This window comes from Marmota monax, unplaced genomic scaffold, assembly GCF_021218885.2.
Source record: "Marmota monax isolate L192 unplaced genomic scaffold, Marmota_monax_Labrador192_F-V1.1 WCK01_AAM20220418_F8-fsc00265, whole genome shotgun sequence".
Taxonomy (NCBI): domain Eukaryota; kingdom Metazoa; phylum Chordata; class Mammalia; order Rodentia; family Sciuridae; genus Marmota; species Marmota monax.
Window position 1 is genome coordinate 831,325 of NW_026694808.1, and position 22,482 is coordinate 853,806.

The 22,482-nt window shown below is 39.6% G+C and overlaps 1 long non-coding RNA gene across 2 annotated transcripts; it reads left to right on the top strand.

Moving 5' to 3' along the window:
* Positions 1-245: 245 nt before the first annotated feature.
* LOC124080065 (uncharacterized) lies at positions 246-21,591 on the top strand. 2 transcript variants are annotated; one of them, XR_006847572.2, is made up of 4 exons: positions 246-618; positions 9,238-9,301; positions 16,392-16,500; positions 21,074-21,591. It is a non-coding gene; the product is annotated as an uncharacterized LOC124080065 (long non-coding RNA). The 2 variants fall into 2 exon arrangements; XR_009225071.1 differs by lacking the exon at positions 16,392-16,500.
* Positions 21,592-22,482: the final 891 nt, after the last annotated feature.

Consider the following 22,482-nt stretch of genomic DNA (forward strand, 5'->3'; position numbering starts at 1 on the left):
TAGCTCCATGGCTTCTTCTAGGGAAGGTTCTTTTATTTTTGTTTTTCTGAAAACTGCTTTGCCACTAAGGGGAGCTTGCAAAAGAGACTGGTTCTAGAATTTCTTTCTTTAAATAAAGCAAATCAGAATCTCTGATGATGGGGTCCAGAAATCAGCATTCTCATCACATTCTAAATTTTAATGTACCCCCCCCCCCAAAGTTAAAGATCTCAAAACGTGGGCTATTCTTGCAAAACACATCAGCCTTTCTTCTCAAAAACAAATCTCAAACTATAATGAAAGTCTCAGAGGCACTGGAATATTCCCTTCCTGAGACCTCCAAGTTCATATTATCCTCTTGGGGGCAGATAAGACTTCCTTTCTTCCAGCATTCAAGGGTCCCTCAAGGGCTAGCTTGAATTTTAGAAGTGTGATTTAAGAAAAGTAGTGTTGGAATAATCAAACTGATATTGATGAGGAGTTGTAAATAGTTTCTTTAAAAGCAATGGACTTTGTATTTTTTTTCTGTGTATTTTTGTTTCCCTAGGTTTGCTGTAACAAAGTACCACAGATGGAGTAGCGCAAAAATCACAGAAATTATTATTTCTCAATTATGGAGGCTGAAAGACTGAAATCAAGGTGAGAATTGTTTCACACCTGTGTTAGTTCCTGGTGTCTCTAGTAATCTTGGCATTTCTTTGCTTATAAAGTTGCACTGACTCTGATCTTTTCCTCCTTTGACATGTGGCCTCCTTCTCTCTGTGTGTATCTGTTGTCTTCTCTGTTTTAAAAAATATTTTTTAATTGTAGATGGACACAATACCTTTATTTTATTTTATATATTTATTTTTATGTTGTGCTGAGGATTGAATCCAGTGCCTTACACACCCTAGGCAAGCGCTCTACCACTGAGCCACAACCCCAGGACCTGTCTTCTTTTCTCTCTCTCTCTCTCTCTCTCGCTCTTAAATATTTTTGACCCCTAATAGATGCATATAATTTCCTACAACTGATATCTCTTCCTGTGTTAGTCAGATTTTCATTGCTGTGATCAAAATACCTGACAAGAACAACTTAGAGAAGTTTAATTTGGGTTCACAGTTTCAGAGGTTTCAATCCATGGTTGGTTGACTCCATTGCTCTGAACCTAAGACGATGCAGAACATTAAGATAGAAGGGCATGGAGGAGAAGGAAAGTTGCTTTCCTCATGGCACCCGAGAAGGAGAGGGTTGGGAAGGAGAGGGAGGGGAGAGCATATGAGGAACCAGGGACATAATATAATCCCCAAAGGCATGCCCCAGTTACCCACTTCCTCCAGCTGAATACAGTTACCACCCAGTACAGCAGTCCTTTCAAATTATTAGCCCATCTACTGATTAGGTTACAGCTCTTATTATTTACCTCTAAACATTCCTGCCTTATCATATGAGCTTTTGGGGGGATACCTCATACCCAAACCATGACACTTCCTTTTAAGTTTCCAAACTCAATGAGTAGCAAGGAAAAACTAAATTAAGCCCAGTACAGAAAAATCAGTCCAATCCAATAATTTAAAGAGCCTATTCATTTTCTGCAGGCATGACTCAGATAAATGCTCATGCTTTCTTATTTCCTTCCCCTTTTCTTTAGATCTCCACAAAATGATAGCTAGAGTCTCATGGGGTTGAGTTTACATGACTTCATGGTCATACAGGAGGCTGCTGACTCACTCTGTCTTTGGATCCTTGCTGGTCTCTGCTGCAGAATAATAGCTTCTGTCTGTTCTAGCAATTCCAGTGGAATAAAACTGGTCCTATCTGATGTTTTTGGGTTTATACTCTAGCATCATTTTCTGGAGTCCCATGTTAGTTAAAGTTTAGAAATCTCTTTCTCATCACAAAGACTGGCTTTATGGCTCTTGTTTTATTAAAGGAACTCAGAAAATCAGCTCTGAGACTCAAAGTAGATTGATGGCCTTTCTTTTTGTTTCTGGTAGCAGTTGATCTTTCATACTTGAGGAAATAACCCTCATAATTTAGTCCTATCTGTAAGGGAACAAGGTTTAAGGACAAGTAAAACCATGTGGTATATTAGTTAGTTTTTGCTGTGTAACAAGCCATCCCAAAGCTCAGTGGTTTAATTCAGGGATTGGCAAACTATGGCTCACATCAGGTTTTTGTGGTACCCAGAAGATGAGAATAGCTTTACATCTCCAAAGTGTTTAAAAAACGCAAAGGAATATGCAACAGAGGCCATATGTGGCCTAGGAAGCTAAAATACTTAATCTCTGGTCCTTGATACAAAGAGCTGACCCTGGCTTAAAAAAATAAGCATTTATTATTGCCTACAAGCCTAGGAGTTCTTTAGCTCCTGGACTTCTGCATACATCTGGGGCAAGCTGTGGGGCAGGCAGGCATCTCTGCACATGTTGGCTGGTCCTCTTCCCTCGTCCAGCAGTTGGCTAGCTGAGGTTGATTGGATGGCTGTGGCTAGGAGAAAAGTGCCCTCATGTATGAGCTTTCTCCTCTTCCTACAAGTTAGCCCAGCTTGACTTATGGCAAAAGTGGTTTCAAAAGACAAGAAACAGACAAGGCATTTTGAGACCAAAAATCGGACCTGACATGCTTTTACTCCTCCCACTTTCTAATGGATGGAAATCCCAACCTAGATTTGGGGGTAGGGAAAATAGACTTTATCTCTAGATAGGAAGGATTGCAAAGTCCCATGATGAAGAGTGATCCAGGGCATGGTGGAGAACTGAGACCATTTTTGTAATTAATCTACTATACATAGGTTTTTATTTCCAAAATATTACCCCTGTAACTAAAGAAAATAATTTTATTTATCTATAGATATTTTCCCAGATAATTCTTGTGATCTTAAGATCCACCTTTGTAGAAGCAATTTTAACTTGATTTAGAGCATATTAGAAACTTTTATGAATTCTTAACATAGCTTTCAGATTCTAAAATCCTTGGGTTAAGATTTTTAAAATTTCATACTAGGACTGTCTGCTTTTCTGTTTAATAGCATCTTCTCTTCCCATTCTCAGGTTCCCTACTTGAAGTAAAAGAGAGGTTAGTTTTAACTTTAGTTTTATAATAAACAATAGTCATGGTATTCTCTTGTTTCTCCAATCTATAGTTCCTGAAATTCTAGCTGGCAGCTTTTAAATACCCTTTCAAATCACCCCCATGGGGCTACTGTGAGGCACCTCTTCTTATGAGACATTTTTTTTTAAACTTCTAAATTGGTGCCCTCAAGAATCATCTAGAGTTTCATGACAGCCAACTGCAAGTTGAGTTTACCATCAAGTTTCCCTGAATGCAATGTTCAAACTCTGTGACTCATCTTTCTCTTTGTTGGGAACCCCGTAACTTTGTTTGATGCTGTTTTGAGGGAAAACAGAGCACTCCACAAAGATCCAGATGATTGACTCTTGGAGTCTGAAGGCACATCAAACCTTTCCCTGATACACTACACTGTCGTCCTTCAGAGGTGACCAGGAAGCCTTCTTGGCTGTCTCCCAAGTCAAGAAGTTCACTACCTACCGTGAGTTTTGACCACACTAGATTGATACAGACTCTGCATTAACGTATCTCCAAGCAGCTGCTAGAATGGCTCCAAGAAGCTCCAAGAAATATCTAGGTCATAGTCACCACACAATTTTTATAGCATAATTCAGGGGGCAGCAACTAGTTGGAAAAATTAGAACACTGAGCAAAACTGGGGGCCTGCCTAGGGGAATGGTGGTTCCTGCTCTGTTGGAGAAATGCTGTGTATTTGGGGCATTCCTTCCAAATTCTAGTTGTAAAAGTCAAGCCTTTACTGAAAGCTCTAAAAAGGAGGCCTGGGATAGAAATTCCTCAGTGGTTTCCCTAAAGGGCTTGTGGCTACTGGAGGGAACGGGTGTGTGCTGAGGACAGACACCTGTGTTTGTTTAGCTCCCTGGCGTGTGAGGTGGGAAGGGAAAGCTGTGGCTTGGGAGAGGAAGATTTGTTTACTGGAAAGAGGCTTGAGTGTATGGGGTAGGCCACCCCAAATTGTGTGGGGCCTGGTAAGTTTGAAAAGTCATTTTCAAGGTTGTCAGGTGTGATAGAAATTGAAGATTACCTACCCAATTACCCAATGTCCAATTTCCCCCTTTTCCTTACCAATAGAACCTGTTTTGTTTGAGACAGCTCTGGACTTCAGAAGACCATTCTCCCTGATTCCTTTGTAGCTATGATGGCCCAGTGATCTGGCCAAGCCTGATGAGATGTGAGAGGATGCCTACAGAGAAATTGGGAAAAAACTTTTGTGTCCCCTTTATGAGTTCTGTCCCTTTTTCCTTTCCCTTCCTTCTTCTTGTGGCCTGTTCTCCCGACGTGAGGGCATAAGGAGCTCTGTATCTTTGGGACAACCACAACAACAGGCACAGGCAGAATTCTACCCACTCAGGATTCTCTCCTGGGCAGCTGCACCAGCTCAGGAATGCATTCTTGGGCATCTTCTGTGAGTCCCTGTGTATTTAAGCAAATATTGGTTACGTTTTCTGTTTCTTTCATCCCATCACAGTTTTTAGTGACACAGAATATACACTATACAACACAGCTTCTTGAATAATCTTCCTTAACATGATACCTAAGAACCAAGGTTTGAGATCAAGCCTGGATGACCCCAGAGACCATCTTTTCATAGTATTGTTCTGTAGAAACTGCACAATAAAAGACAATTGAGGAATTTTGTGTTTGTGAACTCTCTGACCTGGAAGACTTTGCCTGGCTGGGGGAACTGTGAGTTGGCATGCAGGGCCTGGGCCCGCAGGGCGAGGGTGGAATTTAAGATTGGTGGCAAACCACAGTGCTCTGTGCTATTAATTGTTCAGGTGACCCCCCCCCCCCACCTTGTGCTTTGACTCTCACCTATGGCAGCTGAGCATGCCCCATGTGGGTCAAGGGAGCTGTGAGCTCAGGTGCTGCTGAGCCTCTTGCGGGACTGGGTATATTAACAGGCCTGCAGTCTTCCATATTAGAAGGTCAACACTTCTGGGTTATAGCTGATTTGTGTTTTGTGAGTGTGATTGACACATAACCACTGCAATAGAAGACTAAGACCCAAAAGGTTTTTTATTAATCTCTTATTAATCTTAATCTTAGCAACATATTATTTCTCATTTACAATGACATTTTTCTTAATCTTATATGTGGTCTCTTTGTATTGCCGCAAAATATGTATAATATATATGTATTATATGTATATATGCATAATATATACTTATTTATCACATATATGTATAATATATACACATTTATATTTTATAAGTTTAAATGTCAATAATGTCAATAAGTATGGCTAAAAAGTTTTTCTTGTCAATGGCCAGTTGCCTTCAGTAGGAATCTGTGTTCAACTTCCAGGAAGAGTTGATGTGAGCTCATGGGGTGAGGGGCCCTTCCACTATAGCAGGCAGGGAGGGAGCACAAGAAATGAAAAGAGCATGGGCTTCGAAACTGGGGAGACCTAGATGAAATTCAGATACTACTGCTAGAGCTGTGAGCTCTCAAGGAGGTTTTATACCTTCCTGAGCCCCACTTGCCTTATTTGTACATTAGGCATAAGTATATGATGTCAGGCATAAACTGGGCAAGTTTGTGCACACCTGTAATCCCAGTGACTTGGAAGACAGAGGCAGGAGAATCATAAATTCAAGGCCAGCCTCAGCAAATTAGTGAGGGTCCTTTCTCAAAGTAAAAAATAAAAAGGGCTGGAGATATAACTCAATGGTAGGGTAACCCTGGATCTAGTCCCCAGTAACACCAAATAAATAAAAAAAAATAAGATAAAAATAATTTCAGGCCTGGTGCTAATTCAGGATCCCTCAGTGTAAGTTTTCTCCTTTGAGTCAGTAATAATAATAAAATGGTAGTAGAACTAAGAGTAACAGCAATAAAAACCGCCACCCATATCATGCCTTCTTGCTCACACTACAGTGGGTCTGAGTACATGGACTCTTGAGTCAGAAGTCCTGGGTTCAAATTCTTGTTCTGCCCCTTGAGAGCTCAGGGATTTGGGGTAAGAGATTTAACTTCTTCATGGCTCATTTGCTTCATTTGTAAAGTGGGGGTAGTAATCCTTATACTTCACAGAGTTGTTGCAGAAGCTACAGTAGATGACAGTGAATGGTAGGCACAAGGACTGGCATGTATTCAGGGCTCAATACGTGATAAGTAAAAAAGGATGGTGACAGGGCTCAGATTTTGCCCCTTGGTTGGTAGCACCCGTACAACAGGTGGCCTGGAGCCAGGCCTCTGACCTCAAGCTTATTCTGTGCCAGCACTGTGCTTAGCACTGGGGATGGAAAGAGTGAGTAAGACTTGGCTTCCATTTTTTATTTCAAGTTCAGTGTCTGTGATGGATGTTCAGGAAATGAGAAACATTAAGGTAGGTCCCCAGTCCTTTAATACCACCAACTGTTTTGAGTTTCTCTGACCCTAAGGATAGGGAAGATGCCCCTGAATCTGAGTAGGTGGCTGCTTGTGACAAGGTGGTCATAGCCAGAGCAGATCTCTCGGGTTCTGTTTTATGCTGATTTCCCATCTTTGCTGCATCCAGTGTGCTCTTGTGAGGTTCTGTCCCCCACAGATTTATGTAACTTATCACCACAGTCACGTCTGTGTGTTTTGTTGATGCCATTTAAATTCTGTTACTATTTAATACCAAGAACATCTAAAAAGAACATTTTGAGGGACTTGAAAAATCCAATTGTTCTCTTGGTAATTTGATTGTAGGAAACAGGAGAAGATAGTACTCTGAATAGAGTGCTTTTAAATGAATCATCATTGCTTTCTTGTACAGGCAATAGATGGACTCAAATTGGGAGCCCTGCTAAAATCTGTCATTAGGTGGAAGATGTAGTCTATGTGGTAGGGAAAGTTCAGCACTGTGTGGCAGAAAATCCAAAATAATAATGGCTTAAACAAGATGGATACTTGATTTGTTTCTCATGAAAAAGAAATGTGGAGGAGACCGTTCATAGTTGGCAGGTGGCTTCTTGGAATTCCCAGGGAGCTCTCCATCTCCCTGTTCTGCCATCTGTAGAACCTGGCCTTCTCCTTATGGACCAAGAGCTGCCCAGACTCCAGCAGTCATGTCTGTATTCCACCCACAAGGAGAGAGCAGAATAAAAAGTGAGAGCATTTTTCTTTAACGCATTCCCCAGGAGTCCCATATTACACTTTTGCTTGTATGTTATTGGTCAATGCTTAGTAACATGGCCACCACTAGCTGTAAGAAAGGCTGGAAAATTTATTCTTTATTCCAGGAACCTAGGTACTAAGCCAAAATAGGGTTCTGTAATAGGGAAAGAGGGGAGAATACATTCTTACCCAGAAGACTTAGCAACACATTTTTTTTGAGACTCAGTCACATCCTTATCTGCTAGTAGAAGGTCTTTTGGGGGGGCTTAGTTCAGGGACCCACAGCAGGAAAATCCTTACCGTGGGTGGGGCTGCATAAATAAGGTACATGGGACTTGGAAATAAAAAAGCTAGAAAATTGCAAAGTGGGGTTAAAGACAGAGTTGGACAATTCCTGGAATCATCTAGGGCTGTAAATCAGCTTCCTTATTCAAGATATGAAGTTACTGAGGGCCAGATGAGTAGTTGACCTCCAGTGTCAGGGGCTGCCAAATCTGTTCGGGTTTGATGATTTGCTAGAAAGTTCACAGAACTCAGAAAAAAGTGTTATATTCACAGTTCCAACTTATAGTGAAAGGGTATAGATTAAAATCACAAAAGAAAGGGGCTCAAATGACAGAGTCCGGAAGAATCCAGGTATGAGATTTTTATTGTTCTCTCCTGGTATAGTCCACGAATAGTGCTGGATTCCCCCAGTTGCATTGTGTGTGACAGCACATGTGAAGTTTTCCTAATCAGGAAAACTCACCTGGACCTTGGTGTCTAGGACTTTCGTGGGGCATGTCCAGGACCTGCATGACATCCTGCCCCCCAGAGGTCAGACTGATGTGGTGTGGCCTAAAAGGTCCATCATAAATCACACTGTTGGCATAAATAGTCTAGTGTGGCACAAGGTCCAGGTACACAGAGATACTTTTGCCAATGAGAGTATTCAAGGGCTTAGAGGTTATCTCCCAGGAGACGGTTAAAAGCCAATTCAGGAGATATTTAGAAGGTGCAGGGTTTGGAAAGCTCAGCTTTGCTGAGTCAATCTTTCACTGCATCTTTGCCCAAAGCCACCCACCTGTGGCAGAGCCAGGTCCAGATTGTTCATCACCTTATAAGTCATCAAGGGCAATAGTCTTGAGTTGACTTGCCCATAGCAGAGATAGATCTAGAATACTCATCCTGACCTCCATCCAGAACAAGAATTGATTTAAAGCGTGATTTGGAACACTCACAAGTGTGTTCAGATGGGCTCTTAGTGGCTGTAAAACTTTAAAAGATTGCATAACTTCTTGGTAGCTCAGGTTTCTCATCTGTAACTATGAAGAAGGTGACATTGTTACCTATTCACAGTGTTGTTCTGAGGGTTACATAGCATGAACATAATGCTCCTTGTGATGATTCATTATACCTGCTCAATTAATGAAAACTATTATTGTTAACACCATTAAAAGCCAAGGCAGCATCTCCTTTTGAAGATCAGAGAGCTGCACAGGAAATTCTGGGTTCCTTTGTATCAATGAAAACTGAAATCTTAACTATAGTTGACATTGCCCATATTGTAAAATTTCCTCAACCATTTACTTTATCCTGTTTTCAGTAAGGTAAAGCTGCCCCCATATAATTTTATTTTCATCTGTGTGTGTGTTCTCTGATCCTTTCTCATTTCTAGAATCATCTTAGATAAACCATTCCTCTGAGGTGATTGTCTGCAATGCTCCAACATCCTCTATGTTTCTCCACAGAAAGATTTGACTTCCCAATTAGTTTTTTTTGCTCATTCAAATTCAGTCCAAAGCAGGAGCAAAAGATCTTCTTACCTTATTTGTCACTATCAACCTGTGTATTTTTGGAAAAGTCATTTGACCTCTCTGGGCTTCAATTTCCTCATCTCTAAATTGAGGGGCAAGGGAGACATAGCTGTTGAGATTCCTTCTACCTTGATGCTCAGATACTGAATGTGAATCTGTGTTTTGGGTCATTTCGTCATCAGGATTAGACATCCATTGTGTGTGTGTGTGTGTGTTCCTGTGCATGGGATGGGCTGGGAATAGCTTGAAGATGGAGAAGCAGCAGGGATTCAGCTAATTCTGTATTTTTTCTCCCCCTACCCTGCAGATTTTATGTTGCTGAGCAATCCTGAATCACAAACCTGTCAAAGAGGAAGCTGTTTGTGTTTGGGGTAAGAAACCCTCAGCTTCCGCTCTGCCCACTCTCACCACGCTGTAAATGCCAACACATTTGGGAGGACTGGAGGAAAGAATCTCTAATATTTTAGAAGCTTTGGAGTTGCTTTGGGACAGGATCCTTAGATTGTTCTCTATCCATTCATCTACCTCAGTTTTAACCAGGGGCGAGGGCTTTGGACCTACAAAGCTGGGTGATGTTTAAGAAGAGGACCTCAGGAAGGAAGGACTTCACCCTGTTGAAGTCCAAGGCAGGATTCCTTCCTTCAGGATCCCTTCCCTTCTTCCTCCCTCCCTCCCAAGGCTGTTCTTTTCAGAATCCTATCTCTCTCACCTCTGCTGACTTCCTGATACTTCTGGTCCTGAAACTTCTAGAGGAAGTGTCACACCAGCACTACTAAGCAGGCAAAAAAAGCTGGTCTGTGTGCCTCAGCCACTCCAATCTGCACTGCAAAGCAGGCATTTTTGTTCAAGCTTCTTTTTAAAGCGATTTAAAAAAGGAAACAGACACTCCCGTGAAGCCTGAATAGCACCATTTCTATCAGGTTTGTCATGACATGGGCTGACATGAGAGCAGCCCCATAACAGGGCTGACAGTTTGATGGGTTTAATTTCAGTGCAGATTTCTGCAAAGAGGCAGCTGCCAGGGGCCTGCCACTGGTGGCTGGGGAGGAAGATGGGGCCACAAGCTTTTTTGGGGAGGAAGGGTTGTCCAATGATGCAGCTGATCACAGCAACAGCAACCCTCCTGTGCCCACTGTTGCTGATCTCAATCTCTTAACGGACTTAGCATCCACCCTGCTCAACTAGTCCCTCTCTGGTGGGGGGGGGGGCAATATTTGGTCTCTGTGTGAAAAATGAAAGCAGAGATCAAACAAATGGTCTTGAGATGAGGAAGCTAATCAAGGTGGTAGAGGAGCCCACAACTTCTGTTGTGGATCCTGGATACACATCACTCTGTGAAAAAGGGAGAGGTGGATGTATTTTGCATCATCTCCCCTTCCACTGCTCACCCCACTTGGCATCCTGATGGGAGGCCTCATTGTATACAACGGAGAAGTTATTCCTGAGGGAAGTCACATATGTAAACAAGGCAGGATTCCTTCCTTCAGGTTCAGTACTTCTGTTCACCTGTATCCTCCCCACAACGGCCTAACTTACAAGAGATATGTTCTCCTGACATTCCATAGCCCTTTTCTCTTTCACACACTGGCTTCTTAGTTTATTTCTTCTGAGTCTTGTGGATTGGGAGGCCTGTGAACACGCATCATTTATTCATTCCACCAGCATTAATTGGTTAACCATGTGATACATGTTGGAGCTACAAAGCTGAATTATTCATGCTTCCTGCCCTTCAAAATTGGAACTTCTGGTAGGGAGAACTAACACCCAAAGAGGTAATCTTTGGAAAAGAAATTTAAAGACCATCTTGTGATGCCATTTTACATAACCAAGAATGGTCACATTTAAAAAGTCTAAACGTATTAAGTGTTGTTGTGGGTTTAAACCAAGCAGATCTCTTACACACCCCTGGTAAGGGCAAAATAATGTAAGTACAGTCATGTGTCACTTAATTATGGAGATTTGTTCTGAGACATGCATTGTCAGGTAATTTCATCATTGTGTCAACTTCATGGAGTGTGCTTTTACTAAACTAATAGAGGGATATTGTCACTAGGAAATATAGAATTTCCATCATGTTATGTGCCCAATTTTTGACTGAAACACTGTTACATGGTTCATGACTGTTCATAGAAAATAATTTTGCTTTATTTAATATGGATATCACTAGCAAACTGTAGAACAAAAAGCAAGTCACAGAATAATATGTGGATAATTTTGCATTGTCAGGGGTTGTATATAAAGGAAAGAATATAATATTTCCTCTTTCCTCATCTGGCTTCTTTCATTCATCATTAGTATTTTGAGAATTACTCACATTACAGCATATATTAATAGTCTATTCCTTTTTATTGTTCAGTAGTATTCCACTATATAGATATACCACAATTTGTTTATCCATTCACTTTTTGATGGATATATAGCTTTTTTTTCTATTACAAATGAAGATGCTATGAACATTTATATTCAATGAGGTGCATGAATTTTTATTTCCATTTATCTTGGGTAAATGCTTATGAATAGAATGGCTGGATCCTACTTTTTAATGCTACTAATATTTTACTTACTTATTTGCTTTCATTTTAACAAATATAAAATATTTAAAGGTGCTTTTGTTCACTTGGACCCTAAGATCCTAGATTCATCCACTGGCAATTATCTCACCAACGTGGTTTTTCAGAAAATTAATGTTCAAGTAAGAGAGAGGATGTAGCACATAATGAATTAAGTACTTTAAACTTTTGTCAACTGACCTGAGTGGATCCTATGTTTATCTTTTTAGGACGCTTCTTAACTTTCCCAGAATGATTTACTATTTTAATATTCCTACCAGCAGTGTATGAGCATTCTGGTTCTTCCCCATCCTCCTTGATACTTGGAATGGTCTATTTTTGTGTTAGTCATTGTAATAGGTGTGTTGGGGTGTTAATTATGGTTTTGACTTGCATTTCCCTAACGTCTATGAATTTTGAGCATCTTTTCTGTATATTGTTGTTGAGAAAGCATTTGTTCAAGTCTTTGCTATTGGCTTTTGAGAGTTATATCTATATTCTGGATTTTTACATACTCTGATGTATAAATATTTTCTCCCAATAGTCTCATTCTATTAACAATGTTTTTCAAGGAGCAGAAGTTTAAAATTATGACAGTGACCAATTTGTCAATTTGTTCTTTTATGTAGTTTTGAGATCTCACTTAAGAAAACTTTTCCTGAGTTAACACCACAAACTTTTTTCCTAGAAGGTTTATAGCTATAAGTTTTACGGTTAGGTCTACAATCCATTTTAAACTAATTTTTAAATAAAGTGTGAGTTTTGGATTGAGGCGTGTTATACCTCAATCTATACCTCCTAGATTTACCCACTAGTTTTAGCACAATTTGTCAAAGAGGCCATCCTTTTTCTATCTTTGCAATTATCCTGAAAATTTCTTGTCTGTATATGTTGGTTTGTGGTCTCTCTATTTTTTTCTGCTAATCTCTATTTTTATGCCAATAACTCACTATTTTGACATCTGGAGCTGTACGAAGTCTTGGAATCATCCTTCTGACTTGGTTTTTCTTTTCTAACTTGTTTGGGCTAGTCTAGGTGCTTTGCATTTCCCATGAATTTTAAGTTTTAATTGCTTGGGAATTGAGTAAATGTCAAAGATGTTTCATAGTGGCCTTATTACTCTAATTAGTTAATGAGAGGGGAGATGGCATGAAGCTGCTGTGAACACAGAGATATTTCCAGCATGAATTAGGAAAGGTGACCTGTGGCAAACTGATGACATCAATCAGAGGGGGCCAGGTCTATGCCCAGCTTGGGCTGACAGTGACATTGTGGTGCTCATCTATGACACACTGAGATGTTGCCATATATCCTGTGACCTAGGCACTGAATAGCACCTGGTCCTGAATATTGTCCTCAACACTTTCTCTGCTGGTCTCTTTGATAATGTAATTGTGTCAATACACTGAGAGTCAGAGCCAGAAAAGGAATCCCCAACCTACACCTCCAGATTTCAGATAGCTTCTTCATTGCTGTATTTCATGCAAGAACACCATAAAATGTGTTCTTGCATGAACACAAAATGAAGTGGTAAGCAAACTGTCTTCTAGTTGGGTGACACTTGTATTCACTATAATCAAGCCTGATAGTTTTTCCCTTGGAGAAAGCAACGCCAATAAACACAATCAGGACACAGGAGAATAAAAATGGGGTTAGTGTTTGTACAAATAAGGAGAGCAGTGGGGATGACTCCCAAAGCAGTGTCTTCCTGAACACGTGAGGTAAGAGTATTTTATTGGGAAGACCCATGCATATTTGTTTATCAAAGACTCCTGATCACATGTAGAGATGAGCACATTCTTGAGCATGCTCACTTGAGACCATAGATGGGAGCACTCCCTCCATCCTGCCCCTTTGTAGAGAAGTTAGCATTGAAAGTGACTTGGTAATTTGGCCCCTCTCTGATACCATCAGATTGCCACAGTTCCTCTTGCCTACTTTGTGCTGGAAATATTTCTGTGTCCACCATCATTCCATCTTCCTTCTCATCAACTAATCAATATAAAAAGGCCAATATGAAAAAATCTTTGACATTTACTAAATTCCCAAGCAATTAAAATCCAAAGTTCATATGGAAATGCAAAGTATTTAGACTAGCCCAAACAAGTTAGAAAAAGACAACCAAGTCAACTGATTCCTTGAGTTTTCTTCTGGGGGGCCTTATCTGAAACAAACAAACAAACAAACAAGTTGAAGGTGTTAGCAGTCATTGAAAGAGACAGCAGATTCTTCCCCTGCAAGCAGATGCTTGCCCCTGAAAGGTCGTGCCTGGATAGAATATCTGCTTCAGCCAGTATCCTTAGAAAGCTTGATGCAGGCTCAGGTTCCCTTCTTTCCCCAAAGTGCCCACACCAGAGAGCTCAGGGAAGCAGATGTGGAGGACATGAATCATCTTTTGGTTGTCTCACATGCAAATTCCCTCTTGTCTGAGTACTCTGTTCTCCTGTTGGAACAATCTGCTATCACGTGTCATTTTGGTGGATTGGCAATTCCTGGTGACAGTCAGCTCCTATTGCCTACCATCAAGGATAGTTGATGGAGGCCAGATTCTTTCTCTATTACATGTCTTAATCTTGGCCTGGAGGACACAGGCTCTTGGGACATTGAACCTGGAGCAAATGAAGCCAAGATAGAGGGAAGAATGGAGGTGAGGGTCAGAGCAGTGACAGAGACTGGAGCAGGCCAGTTTGCCTTGCAAGGTGACATTTTGGCATCACTTATGCTACATGTGCTACAGAGAGGATGCCTGGTAGAAGTTAAATGAATCAGTGTATGGAAAATAACACTGTCAGAGATCCCTTTTCTCCTACACAAAAATCTTATCTAGAATCACAGAGTTGTCAAACTGAAACAGAGTTTGCCTTTCCTTTCTTATCTAACTCAATCTTTTCATTTTGCTGATAAGTACATAGAGACCCAGGAAGTCTGAGGGACTTGACCAAAATTGCCTTCCACCCACACTCCTCATATACACCTAGGCAGAGCTGGGATCTAAGTATTCTGATACCCAGTCCATTTTTCTTTCAGCTACTCTCTCTCACGCTTATACAATTAGATGTTTGCCTAGACATAAACATATTGATAACAGAACTTTTGAAAATGTTGACACGCAACTATAAAATTTCAAAAGCTGCCTCTTATTCTGCCTTTTTGATCCTATTCACAAGCCCTGTGTGACCATCAGCCTGTTTAACAACTAATGCAAAGCCTTATTCAAACAGGTTACATTCACAGAAGCAAATCCCCTTCCAGTGTGCACTTCCTATAAAACTCACACATAGTCGTGTGCCTTGCAGCCTGTTTTTCTTTCTCCCTTTCTTTTTTTGTTCTCATCGTCATTAATTCTATCATCAAAACTTCACTCTGGCTGTACAAAATTCACCCAAGTTATTACATCTTTCTAGTCTTTTCTGTGTTTTCTGGAAAGAGGAAAGAATAACACTTATCAACCTCAATGAACTTGATTGAAGGTGAGATAAAATCCTGTACACAAGCTGTTGTGTAAATTTTAATTCATTGTAATCATTAATAAACATTATATTAGTATTAATTACCAAAAAGAAAACAGTGACGGTAGAGGGCGGCCTTGACCCTTGACACCAACCCAAATTGAGAGAAAGTATTAATAGAACTATGAAGGATTATATTCAGAATGTTTTTTTTTGTTTTTGTTTCTATTTTTTAGGAAACTAAAGGTTTTCAGGATTCCTATTACTTTCTTCATTGATCTGACCAGAATTTGCCTTATATTGACTTTCCTATCACTGGGTTGGCCTCTTAGAAAAGGGCCAGTATCTCATCTCTTTGGATGGATGCAGGATGATCTTTTCTAGAAACTAGGACACAAATGCAGTCATGTGTTATGTAATGACAGGGATGCGTTTTGAGAAATGCATTGTTAGGTGATTTTATTGATGTGTGAACATCATAGAGTGTACTTTTACATCCTAGCCTGTGGTCTCCTTATGTCATCAAGAGACCCAGTAAACACAAGAGAGACGAGGCTGCTGCCAGTGTAACATAGCATATTTTTATAGCAAATGCTTTTTTTTTTATAAGTAGGAGTTTATTCCAACACAGTTAAAAAAGTATAGATAGTAAATACATAAACTAGTCATATAGTTATTATCATTGTCAAGCATTAGGTACTGTGCATAACTGTATTCTATATTTTATACGACTGACAGCACAATTGGTGTGTTTACACTAACATCACAACAGACAGGTGAGTCACATGTTGTGCTATGATGGTATGATGCTGCAACATCATTAGATGATAGAAATTTTTTAGCTCTGTTATACTCTTCTGGGATCACTGTTTATACACGCAGTCCATCGTTAAGTGAAAGGCTGCAAGGCATGTGACTGTGTGGGTTTTCTAGGAAGTGTGCACTGAAAGGGGATCTGCTTCTGTGAATGTAGCCTGTTTGAATAAGGCTTTACAGTTGTTGTTAAACAAATAGGCTGATGGTCAATGTCTGAGCTTATTATCAGGCAAATTGAGAAGCTTCAGATATGTCCATGCCTGTGTTTACCTGAGGGCAGTATAAGTCTTAAATAAATAAATTGTATTTTGTTAAGGCTCCAAGCGGTTTGTAGCCTTGTCATTGAGTCTGTCATTGATTAGGGAAAGTAAAATCTCAGTTGTTAAAAACGGACTCAGAATCTTTACCTTCAGTTTTAATTTGGGTCCTGCCAAAAGGACCCTCTGAGACAAGGAAAAGGGTTCAATTGGTTTACTTGGGAGGTGGAATGAGGGAAAGGGCGACTGGAAAGAAGGAAGGGACAAGTAATGCGTGATCTTGAACAGGTCACCGCAGAGAGGTTCAGTCCTGTTGGGTCCTTTGAGAAAAGGTGTCATGCGCCCTCAGTCCTGTTGGGTCCTTTGAGAAAAGGTGTTATATGCCCTCAGGTTCAGCACACTGTTTGGTAAGAAGATGCAGCACCAACCCTCAGCTCTTGCCTTTCATCACTTGAGGGCTGCTCCTGAGGTGACAACTCCCTGGCACTTCTGTCTGCAGGTGAGTCTGAGATTGGCCAAGCCCAGTGGGTGGGGAACCAATGGCATATGTTACACTACGGAAATGTATTCCAGCTCTTTGGAGAAAATAGGATCCTTCATATAGCACTTTACAGTTCTCCCCTCTTTAAACATCACCATGACAACCACCACAAAATAGAACACCTAAAGTTAGGAATAATTTAAAATTTTGGGAAATGTGGACTATAGGAGAGATTTACATTTCCATTTGCTAAAACTTTACAGAAAAAAAATTCAATACTGAAGTCAATTCTCTAGATCTTTATTGTCCATAGTGTGCTGTTAGAATTTCTTTTTTTCTCTCTCTCTCTCTCTCTCAGCATTATGAATAATTACAGAACAATATTAAACTGAAGAGGTTGACATTGATACAATGCAACTGTACCTGGATTCTACCAGTTAAACACATACTCATTGTATTTAGTTCTGTGTAATTTTATCACTGTGTGGATTTGTGTGACCATCACTATAGTGAAGATGCAGGACAGTTCCATTGCAAGGTTCCCTTGTGCTACCCTTTTATAAGCTGCAGCCACTTCCTCCCCCTACCCAACACTGGAAATCATTAATATGTTGTTGGTTATAATTTTGTCATTTCAGGAATATGGGGTAAATGGAATAATACAAATCCAAACTTTTGAGATTTAAAAATTTTTTTTTCCTATTCTCCTTAACCCTTTGCAATCCATTCAAGTTGTGTGAGTCAATATTTTGTTCCATTTTGGTTGTTGAGTAGTATTTCATGGTTTGGATGTATTAAAGTTTGTCTAGTCATTCACTCATTAAATGAATTATACCTGGTTCCTGTTTTGGGTTATTATGAGTAAACCTATGAATACTTGTGTAGAGGCTTTGTGTGGACATATGTTTCCATTTCTCTGGCATAAATGCCCAAGAGTGTTATTGCTATGTCATTTGCTTAATTTGAAGAGAAATTGTCACTCAGAGTAGATGACCCATCGTATGTGTCCACTAGTAATGATCCAGTTTCTCCACACCTTCTCCAGTGTTTTGAAATAGTATTGCTCTCTCTCTCTCTCTCTTTTTCATATCAGAGCCTCAGGGAGATTGTTTTGGCTTTGGTTTGAGGAAAATGTTGTGCTTGCAAATTTCTGGGACAACCTAAATATCTCTTATAAATCTTGTTCTTCTTTTTTCTGACTGCCTCTCTTTTTACCTTAAAATAATGTATCTGATAAATTGCAATAGATCAAAGCATTACAAACAACTATCTTCTGTTGGATTAAAAAGCAAAAGGCCAATCCTTAATCTGCAGAGGTGAATAAATGATTCCCACGTGACCTGCCTCAGTGCAGGAAGATGGAATAGGGAAATGAAGAGTGGACAGAATCATAGGAGAATGACCCACAGGGTCCATTATTCATAAAATGTAATGAATATCATAACACTTTAGGCTAAATGCCTTCAGTATACACAGTTTTGAAAAGAAATATACTTGTGGAGACACTGGACTATGACCTACTTTAAGAGATTTGTTCTAATAACATAATTTGGGTTGGGAAGAATGTAACCTACCATTGGTTTAGATGTCATTTAGAAATGATGCTATCTATGGTGTTTTGGGAGATGATGTAATGGATGCCCGAGGCAATTAAACTGCTTGTTTAAAGCCACACAGGGAGCTGACTGCAAAGAAGAAGTAGAGCCCATGCACAGTACAGTCCAGACATATGAAAGGAGATTTTTTAGCTTGACCTATGTCTGATATTTTCATGTCGTACTGTGCCGCACCCTGCTTTGCATGTCATCTTGTCACAAGCTGGAAGGTCCTGCATGGTTCTATTTTGCTGCCTATTTTATTACTCTATAGACTGGACATGGAGGGTGGGTGAGGCATTCCTCTGCAGAATGAGAGTATGACCTGTTTGCAAATGTTGTCTTGTGTTCAGGCTGGTCCAAAGGCTCAGAAGTCCAAGAGGAGCTGGAGCTGGTCATGGGGGGCGGGTGGGGGGGTGGAAGCCAGATTAACTAGAGCAGGTTTTAAAATAGAAGACTTAAAGTGATTCAATGTTAATTGAATATTGAGTAAGAAAGAGGTAGGGAGTTAATTGAATGAGTGAGCTTGGGGTTTCGAATAATTTTTTCATGATGTGAAGGAAATTATTACAGTGTTGGATGCAGATCAGGGGAGAGAGAGAGGCAGCAGGAACTTTGAAAGCAGTCAATGAAAGCCATTTAGTTTGGTGGAAGAAACCTGAGCCTGTTGGTCTGTTTGTTTTTCCTCTAAGCTGGTTAAAAAGCTATTTTTAAAAACCCAGAAATTGCTATAAAATGTTACATGTTATCTAAAGAAAATTTAGAAACTATGGACAAGAAAAAGAAGAAAATGAATAGATCCCCTTATAGATACTACTGATATTTTAGCTTACATCTTTTTAGTCTTTTCCTGAGTATATACGTCATCATACCCCCTCGACCCCCACCCCACACAAAATCCCTGACTCAGTTTGGCTTGACTTACTATTTTTTGATTTTATGGTGGTACAAGAGTGAATCATTCAGCAGAAACTCTGCTTTGAATTTCAATCTTTTCCAAAGCTAGTGATATGCAGCCCAATACTCCCTTGTAATACAGGGCAGTGTCAGAGAGCCAAAGCTCCCAGCCAGGCATCCCACTACCAGGGGAAACAACCAACGCTGTACAGTGTGCTGTGTTGCTAAACTTTGATGGTTGATGGGGTAGGTGTAGAATGCATTTTCAATATTTTTTTATTTATGCAATATTTTTAATTTATGCTGGGTTTATCATTATGTAACCCCATCATAAGTCAAGGAGCAGTCATATATACATATATGATATATATCATATTTATCAATCCAGGAGCAATCATCTATACATATATGATATATATAATATTTATCAATCCATAATATTTACATACAGAATCATATAGTTTTATAACCAACCTTAAATCTTAACACTCCATGAATGTTTCCCATATAATTTTAAATTTCCTACTATCCTGTTGTATAGATGTCTGTTAGTTGATTTATCTAATATTATTTCCCTCTTATTTCCTGTGATGATGTTACTATTTTATTTTTGTTATTATCCACAATTATTTCATTAGGTTAAATTTGGAATTCCAATAGCAAATGAAAGATAAATTTTTTAGCCTTTTGGTATCTAGTGCCAAATGCTTAGTTGTCATTCCCACCCAGAGTTGATAGAGTTTCCCATGTTCTTTCCAGCAACAGGTTCCATTATTATTTTTTAATTGCCAATTTGATAAGTGAAAATGTTATCTGTATTAAAATTTTTAATTTATTTGATTATTAAGGACATTATACTTAACAAAAAGTTTATTGCCTATTTGAAATTCTGCCCTTAATAAGTGAAAAAGTTATCTGTATTTAAAATTTTCATTTATTTGATTATTAAGGACATTATACTTAAAAAACGATTTGTTTGAATTTCTGCCCTTGTGAATTGCCTGATCTTGTTCTTTGACTTTTTTTTTTCCTATGGAATGTTCACCTTCTCATTGATTTTTGCTTTTTGGAGTGCTGGAGTTAGAACCTGGTACTTTGCACATGCTAGGCAAGTGCTCTCCCCCTGAGCTACCTCCCCATCTCTTTTTATTGATTTTTAGTTGCTTTTAGTTGCCTTAAATATAATCAACTTTTGTTTGTTTTCTGTGTTGACAGTTTTTTTCTCTGTTGGTTATAGGCTTTCAATTTTATGTACTTTTCTATGCTAGTAATTATTGTTGCTATTACTATTTTTTCTTTTACTTGTTTGCTTTTAGTTTTTAGGTAGTCAGATGTATCACTGCTGAGATTTCTGTCACTGGTGTCATACTTAGAAAGACAATTTCCATTCTTTGATTATATAACCACTTATCCACATTTTTTTCTAGTTTTTTTTAAAAAATCTATTCATTTAAATTTGCAATTCATTTTGGTGAAAGGAATCTTTTTTATTGGGATACTATTTCAAAATATTATGTTGTAATTTATGTTTGTAAAGCAATCTTCAGGAGGGTTAATAATCAATACTGTTTTATTTCTATAGTGAATATATTTGCATACAGTTTGTCTATACAGCTAAGTGCCCTTATCCACACCTGGGTCTGAGCCCCACTGTGAATATTATTGTTGGCTTAAAAATCAGGGTAGGCCTTGGATTCTGTTTATACTAAGTAAACCTATCCCATAATGCTGACTGGCATACTCAAGTTTCTTTTCCTTTCTTTCTTTTCTTCTTCTTTATTTTGGTCTGGGTTCTCAAACACTTAAAATTATGGTCTTGCTTTGTTTTCTTGAGGCCTGTGACAGTGAGTGTATTTCAGTCATTGGTCAGAATTCATAGTTTGGGAAAAGCTTTTCTGGTGGAGGGGGTGAAGGGAAGGGAGTGAGTCACCTGACAGCCTCCAAGCCAGGATGCTCACAGCTGGGTGCACTGCAGTCTCTGAGCACAAACTGCATTTCCTCCCTGACCATCTCTGACTGCCACTAGCTGTATGTAGGACTGACTGCCCTACTTCACATTTAAACTTTGTCCTTCCTTTTCTTTTCCCTTTCTTTTGCAGAACTTCACATGTGAGAATACATTCCAGCAGCAGGATGAGAGGATTTTCCTACAGCACAGAAGTTCTTGGAGCTCCACTGGATTTGCAAATGTACCAAGAAGGGCACGTCTTGTTGTGCCTGTTTTTGAACTTTCAAATCTTATGTCTCAAAATGCTGGTTGCTGGTGGATGGGGTCTTTTGCAGGTAGATGTGACTCAGGAAAGGGGAAATGAGCAAGGGAGGAGAGAGACACAAGGAGTTCCACACACTGGGGAAAGGTCCCCACTGTGTTTTGTATTTGTGTTTTAAATTTTGGGAGTGACTCATAGGCATTTAGCAAAAGTAATTGATTAAATTAACCTTATCAGTACTGAGGTTTCCTGGCCTCTCTCATCAGATACTTGGCTCACAGGCTGGTGGGTATTTAATTGGTGACTGGTGAAGAGTGTGGGTGAGTCCCACCTTCACAAGTGTGACAGTTCACCATCCTTGCTCTATCACATCCAGACGTTATTAAAATCAAGACATGGTCCCCTGACTTGTTTGTTTTCCTTGGGCATACAAAACAGATGCTCGGGACTCACTTCACTAGACACAGTAAATCAGGGTCAGCTGTGAAGAGTCAAGTGCACACTTTGCCTGTTCTGCAAGGATAAATTTTGTAGCAAATGGGCTGCCTGGATTTGAAAATGATAGGTGATATTCTCAATATAACATTCTTCAAATGCCTTGTTAGAGTTCAAGGGTTATGAAACCAGACTCTTGAGCAGTGAGTGGGCTGGGAAAAAATAGAGACAGAGTGCCTAAATAAGGCTCTGAAGGGAATCAGCAGAAGCAGGTGATGGAAGCGATGAACGCTCTCGTTTACCATGAATGAATTCTAGGATCATCTTCCAAGAGGGCGATACTAGCCAACAGGGAGTTTATGTCTCATCCTTTATCCTAAAACTGAAAATTATTTTGGAATAGGAAAGAAAGGGTAAGGTTAGAAAAAATCCTCCCACCCACACCCCTCTGAATTAGGAGTTCTATTAATCAGTATAGATTACCAAATAATGAGGTTTCAGCATGTGTAATTTGTGGCAATTGGGTTATCAAAAGGCATCCTTATCTGCATCTCCATTGTCCCTTTGAACAATTTATTCAGTGGGGGCTCTCCAACAATGAAAAGCATTGCCCTGCTTTCCGCAAACACTTTGCAAAATGTAACTGCTGTCAATAAAATTTTTGACAAATGGAAAGCATTCTAATACATCATTCACCCACACACATGCACACACTCAGCACTGTAGGATCAGGGCCCCACGTTTAAAAAAAAATCATCTTTTAGGCTAAAGTTGACGTTCTTCAATATTATCCTTGGGTGCATCCTGGACAGTACTGCATAGAAATAACTTAAAATAAATGACTTACCTCACTTGCATTTTGA